Source organism: Spermophilus citellus, assembly GCF_964194105.1.
Source record: "Spermophilus citellus genome assembly, chromosome: X".
NCBI lineage: Eukaryota > Metazoa > Chordata > Mammalia > Rodentia > Sciuridae > Spermophilus > Spermophilus citellus.
Genome location: NC_138190.1, coordinates 1,826,432 through 1,834,005, shown reverse-complemented (window position 1 = coordinate 1,834,005; position 7,574 = coordinate 1,826,432).

Here is a 7,574-nt window from a genome sequence, read left to right as displayed (position 1 = left end):
GTATTCATCTTTCACATATTATGCCATAATAAACATTATCATCATCATCATCACCATCATCACCACCACCACCACCACCACCATTATCATCATATCTGGAGTACTTAGGCACTGATCACATCCCTAGATATTTTTATTTCTTAATTTTGTTTGAAGATCCTGGTAAATTCTTTTCAAGGGCCTCAGTATGTTGCTGAGGCTGGTCTTGAACTTGCGATCCTCATTCTATAACCACTGGGATTACAGACATGCTACCATGCCCGACTCCTGGATGTTTCTTGAAATCCTGATGTAAATCAAAATGTGCCTTTTTGTGTAGAATTTCCAAGTGTTAACTGGTTAAGAAGCAAGAATTACTTAATATACATAATGTGTTTATGTATATTAATGCCATTCAATTTCTAAGATTCTAGAATGATTCTGAGCATCATCAGAACATTAATTCACACCTTATACTCTAAATTTTTATTAGTCTGGTTGGACTAAACTGAAGTCCATTTGGAAAAAGTTTATTTTAGATAATTTTTGTTAAAAACAGGGTGGAAGGTTTGTTCAAATATTTAAGGAAACAGACTATTTCTATTAAGATCTTATGATAGGATGAAATTTAAGTAATCACAGTGAGTATTATCAGATTTTTTAAAAACAATTTATTGTTCCCTGTGTGCACCAGGCATGAGCTAAACAACTTTGCAGAGTCACGGGGGCTATGGAACATGGCCTGGTGCTCATGTAAGTGTTCTCTAGAGCACGAGTGAAATGACAAAAGCAAACACCTGGGAGATGAGTTTTGGCATCCACACATGCACACTCACACCCACGTGCACACACATGTACAGGATCAAGTCACCCTTTTCTCTACATACCCTCCCTAGTGCAGTTCTTTCATCCTCACTGTGTCATGCAACTATTGATTTCTTTGATTTTTCTCACAATGTTGCTGCCCACTATTTTTTTTCTCAAAAATCAATTGTTCTTTCCTGACTTCACAATTTATTTGTGTCTTTCTAAAGTTTTATTACAGATTATGTATGTTAGCTGAAGCTTCTCCACTCCAGCCTTAAGTACAGATTAGTGAAATGTCTTTTCCTTTCCTCTTTGCTTCCTTCCCTCCTTCAGATTTCACCAGGAGTGCTCCACCACTGAGCTTCACCATAGCTCTTTTGTTGTTTTCTGAGATGGGTTGAGGCTGGCCCTGAACTTTTGCTCAGCCTGCCTCAGCCTTCTTGCAGCTGGACCATAGAATTGTGCCCTTGTGTGTCCTGCTGCTGGCCTCTTTCTTTTTTTTAATGCCTGTTCAGTCTGTGGATGACTCTGGGACCACCACTGTGTCACTCCTGCTTGTTCTAAGTCTCAGGTGTTTTGTTGTATATAGGCACGTTAAAGAGCATTTAAAAAAAAATGTCATTTGTATTTATTGCTTCAAAAGGCACCTTCTCAAAATACTTGATTGCCTTCTCTTTCCTTTTTCTGGTGCCAGGGTCCCAATCCTGCCTTGTACATGCTAGGCAGGTGCTCTAACACCTAGCACTCCCCTAGCTCAGGTGGTGAGTTTGCTGCTTCTGTGTGTGTGGACTCCACTACTGTCCATGTCAGTAGATGCAGCACTAGAGGTCTTTATTTCACATTTTCAGCTAGTCCCTTTCTTCTTGAAGGCTTTTGACATCAGTGAATTTTAAAAACTGACATCCACTTAGCTTCTCTCCTCATAATTAATATTAGTTGGAATATGTCAGAAAATCCAGGCTGGACTTCTCTCTGTGTTTAGTAACCCTGAGAATATCATGTGATGATTTTTTTCCTACGCAGTGTGTGACCAAAGACAAGGTAAGGAGGGTCCCAGTCTGATGTCCTAATGTAGCGGCACTCCCTTCTCCACCTTAGAATCTTAAATAAGCTTCTCCAGAGATTCTCACCATAGTTTTCTTTAAACACAATGTCAGGAAAAGGTTTTGCAAAGAACTCAAAGTGGGTTAGAACTCAGACTTGATGACCTTACTTCTGCTTTTCTGGTAATGGTTAGAAAACCTCTGACTAATCTCACAAATGGTACAAAAAGTACTTTCTGTGAACTAAAAAAGAAAAAAAAAACTTTATATAAACTCCTAGAAACAATGTACACCTCCACCCCCTCCCACTGGGTGTAAACAATGAAATTTCAAACTCGAGGTCCACAAAATTTTAGGAATACCCCTCTAAGTCCTGCAGCTAGTAAGTTGGCTCCCTGAATCTTCCCTGGGTGTCCAGCCTCATCTGCCCCACATCATTAATGGGACCTCCACTGGTAAAAAGTATCCCAGGTCATAGACAGGAATTCTTGTTTGGAAATTATACAGCAGGGTCTCTGGTGGGAATTCAGGAGCACTGGATTCAAGGTTTCCAGACACTTTAGAGCTGCAACCTTCTTACCCAGTGGTCATGACCCACGTGAAGTCCACAATGGGTGCAGCACCCCAGATGTGGTCAGCACTCATGAGGGCAATACCACTCTCAACACTACAGCCAATAAATTCCCAGGAGTCCTGCTTTCCTGTGCTTGCCCTATGCTGCAGGGGGGTCCTACTTGTTGCTATAATCTTCTTGGTGTCCTTGCTATGCTCTGCTGGGGTCATTCTACCAAGAAGGCCTGGAAACCACTGGACCTGGGATCTGGAGGCACTTGCACAGATGCCCATTTACCCCTGGCCTGATGTCCTTCCTGTGCCCCCACCACCCAGTCGTGTCTGGATCTGCTCTTCACTGTCACTTTCTTTCCTGCGCTGTGTAGCCTTGTTATACTAGGCCCCGGGGTCAACCTGGTGTGTGCCACAGGTTGGGCATCGCCCCCTGTTCTGTGGAACCCTGGGTATACTTGGCCCCTATCTCAGTATTCAGCCAAGATAAGAAAGAGCTTATCCAGCAAGAACCTGAGTTCTGATCTGCTGCCAGCACGTGGTTTAAGTGACCTCCATTGACCTGTCCTTGGCCACTGTAGGGAAGACTCTGCAGGTGTACCTATTTGTATTTTGCTTCCTGAAACATGCCACCAGGAAGAACTGTGTCATCTCTGTGTGGCTGTGATTTATGATTTAAGGTTTTAGTCATAGTCTGAGGTAACTATAAAACCCATTCAGCCAAACATGAGTCCACCAAGTGGGAAAAGGGTTTGGGGATCCAATTTTTTTTCTCTCAATCATTTTTTGTTGGAATATTCCTTCTTTGGTGTTCCACATTAAGGCCAATTTTTGCTTTGACTTGAAATAATTTTTTTTTGACAGCAATTTGCTTGTTTTGTCAGTGCCTAAAATATGCATGAGAATGGTAAAATAACCCCTGAATTTGCCAATCCCTAGAATTGATCCAAATAGCATTTGAAAAGGGTCTGCAGTACATGCTGTGGAGAGGGCTATTTCTGCTTAGGCTAAGGGATTCACTCACCTGTCCTAAGGATTCAAAGCATCCTGAGAAAAACCTCACCCGCAACATATTCAAGAGTCATGGGTCTTGTGTGGTCATTGAGCAGAGTTTCTTATGTACTTGTGTCCAAATATTTAAGATGGCAAACATGATAGAGATCAGTGATTGTCACTGTTATCTTTGTTACCAGCCATTTGCTGTGTCTCTCATAGTGTTCATTTGGAAAGGAAGGTGGAACTTCTTTTTTTTTTAATATTTATTTTTTAGTTCTCGGCGGACACAACATTTTTGTTGGTATGTGGTGCTGAGGATCGAACCCTGGCCGCACGCATGCCAGGCGAGCGCGCTACCACTGAGCCACATCCCCAGCCCGGAAGGTGGAACTTCTGATTTTAATAAATACGGCTTAAGCTATCCCTTAGCATTTAGTCTCAAAAGACAGTTTTTGAAGCTCCGATGATTACTGAAAACTTTCTGTCCACCTAATGAGACAGTTTGGCAGTTTTCTAATATTTTATCTTTGATTCAGTAGAAATATGGCATAGTGGCATGTGAGCACTTGATGCAGTCTGGACTGCTTTGTAATAAATCCATTTGCCAAAGGCAGGAGTTATAGGCTTGTTACTGGCCAGCATGAAGCTCGTGAGTGCATGCAACTATGCTGGGGTGCGGGCATTCTCTGTGTTCAGCCTTGGTGAGTACATCAGTGCAGGAATCAGGCTCCTGAGAGGGCTGCAGAATCTCCTGAGAGGACATGCCTACTGCTTCTGGGCAATAGAGTTGGCATGTGGGCTGGCAGGTGGAGGGCCACCTTCTGATGTGTTTGGGTGTGTAGCTGAGCCAGTGGGGAGGATGTACAATGATTTAAATGAGAATTAAAAGATTCTTTGCTATACTGAAGATATTATTTGGCACCAAACACCTTAACAAGTAACCTCTTGGAACTTGAGTCTCATGTTTTCTTTCATGTATGCATTTTCCCACAAGCTTTTTTTTTTTCTGAAGAGAGAAAGTGAGAGAGAGAGGAAGAGAATTTTTAATATTTATTTTTTAGTTTTCAGTGGACACAACATCTTTGTTTGTATGTGGTGCTGAGGATCGAACCCGGGCCGCATGCATGCCAGGCGAGCGCGCTACCGCTTGAGCCACATCCCCAGCCCTACCCACAAGCTTTTTTTTTTTTTTGTAAAACATTCTTTTATTAAAAGAACAAGTGCTGTTTAGGAACTGCCCTTCATACAAATAACATCCTTTATACAAAGATACAAGATCTGGGTTATGCACAATTCCAGGCTTGGAGGTGGCACGGGGAGCATTGCCTTTGGGCTGAGGATACAAAGGAGGTTTTAGAAAGAATGAAAAAGGAGCCCCTGGGTTTGCAATTTGTGGCTTCCCCTCCCTGCTCCCCTAGGAAGGGTCAGCTACATAGAAACAGGCTGGGATGGAAGGGGTGGGGGAGCCAGGGTTTGGATCTCCAGTCCCACTACCCAAGTCCCAAGTTGGGCTGGAGAAAGTGAACAAAGGAGAGTGAGGGCACCCTTTAGCCCCTTTTAGTAGATCAAGACCAACTGGTCTGAGGGAGCTGGACATGCTTTTAATCTGAGTAGATGTACCCACAAGCTTTTGTAGAGTGATGCTTTTGTGGAATATACTGAGATAAATATGAAGAGGCTTACTAATGGTATAGCATGCTAGAAGTTTTGAAGGCCTGCAGCAGACTGAAATTGCAACTGTTGTTATAATTTTATGAAAGACTGTGAAATTCTCAAAATGCTTGTGAATCACCATGTGCTATGGCACACACCTGTACTCCAAGTGGCTTGAGATGCTGAGGCAGGAGCATTGTGATTTCAAAGCCAGCTTCCAGGAAAGAGAAGCACTAAGCAACTCAGTGAACCCCTGACTCTACAAAAAAATAGAAAAGAAGGCTGGATGTGGCTCAGTGGTGGAGTGCCTCCAAGCTCAATTTCTGTTACTCTCCACAAAAATTCATTAGGCAACAAGTTTTCAGAAACTGTATGATGGGTGGATGGGCTCATACATTATATTGTTTTATGGGTTTTAAAAATATAGATATAGTGTAAGGGTCCAGCGAAACGTCGGAGAAAGAGACCACGAGACTAGCTTCATGCAATGGCAAGGGGGATTTATTGGATCCATTCCAGCGCGCTGGGACTCTGTGCTCACTCAAGAAGGGAGAGCAGCCCAGAGCCCAGAGCAGAGGTCAAGCAGAGCTTAAGTACACTTTTTGGAGAGGGCGGGGGGGGGGGCTTTGCATACATCAGAACAAATCATCATGAGGCGCGGGGAAAATTGAACAACAACTCTGATACATGATTAGTCCATTCATTGGCGGGAACAGGCTGGGCAGGGGTGATTGGTCACTTCTAAACTGGGTACACATTCAAACTGATTGGTTCGGGCCCTGTGACAAACTGCACAGGGCCCTAGGCTGGATGGCCAGTAGGGCATTGTCTTAACTATCTCAGGAATCTGGGTGTAACAGAGGAACTTAATAATACCTAATCTTTTACATTTCAATTCAAGGTTTCCAGCTTAGAAACTTTACCCTTTCAATAGCAAGGGCCTTGACAGGAAGCTTCCTGCTCTGGGACACCTCAGTAATTGATAGTCTCACAAGCGGCCATCGTCTCCTTATCATGAAGTGGTTGTGAAAGCTTCTGCTGTGCAGGAGTCTCTGAAGGTGCTAAGAGTTCCTGTCTTAGAGATTTGGGGTGGAGGAAATCCATATGGAGGTCTCTGATTTATAGATGATGTCACTGGGGAGATCAAGTGAGACTGATAAGGAAAAAAAAACGTTGTCACATGGTCAAGTGCAGCCTAAAAGATGTCAGATTTTCCTGTATTTAAGGAGTATGTCAGGGACCCTTGGAGGATGATGTCAGCAATTTAAGATCAAACCTGTGCTCCTGGAAAAAGGGGAATGCTGTGAGTCTCTGCTCAAGGTCATTTGTGAAAGACTGATGAGTAGTCTGAAAATTTATTTGGTCTTTTCAGTGGTAGGAACAATTTGCAGTAGAATGCTATTGAAATAGAGAAAACAGAAAATATTAGCCAAATCTGAGGCCAAAATATATACCAGTTGTTGATTAGACAGGATTAGTAATTTAAATTATATTTGGTATTGGGTATGGAAACTTATAGATGGGACCACATCATCAATGAGCAGTAGTGTGCCCCAGGCAAAAGTTAAGACAGAATATATCTGTGTTTCATTGTTTCACTGTGATGATTAATGCTACTGTGTTGAAATAGTTCAGGATACCCAGATATAATTCTCATTTTTCCAGATTTAATGAACTAGAGAATATTAGACTATTAAATATTCTGAGATCACTACCCCAGCTCTCTAGGAACCCAGTTTTATAGCCCAAAATATGCAATGAGGGGTGTGTTGAGAACTTACAGATAACAGGATTTTGGCAAGCATAACACAAAGGCAGACAGTAGGTTAATGAACTACATGGCTTAACATTTCAAGGTAGGGAATAAATTCAGATTCCAACATCAGAATTCATGAGGTACTGAACAAGGAGCCTCTACCTCAGAGCAAAGACTATCCAAAGAACCTTTGTCCTTGGAAAGACCCACAGAGCACTCCTAGGTACATACCCACTCTGCTGAATTGTTTGTCTGCAAATAATGAGAGAAATCTTCAGAGCCAGGTGTCCCTGACTCAGTCAGGCTAGGTGAGGACCCATAGCAACCCCCTAGCAACCACCAATGAGCATGAGACAGGAAAAATACCTGGGATGCCAGATGACCCCCCAGTAGTTATGGTGGTTGATAACATGTTGGGAAACCATGTAGTTCAGCACATACTCCCCTTGTGGCATAAATCAATCAGTTCAATGGAATCTTCCTATTGTACTAACCAATCACCCTTACCCAACTTGTTCCCACCAGTGAAGAAGCTAATCGTGTTTTAGAGTTGTTTTATGATTTTTGCAGGGTGTGTGATGATTTGCTAAGAGATGCTGTGATGTATGCATGTGTCACTGTCACCATTTGCTGTGTGCATGCAGAGGACCCAGCTAGCTCGCCATGAACACCTGTTTGCTGCATACATGGATCTTGGTCTCTGATGGTGATTTGGGGGTCCTGAATTCAAGCATAAGGGTACCACTGAAGTTTCAGAGAGGGTTGTTGTCTGCTCA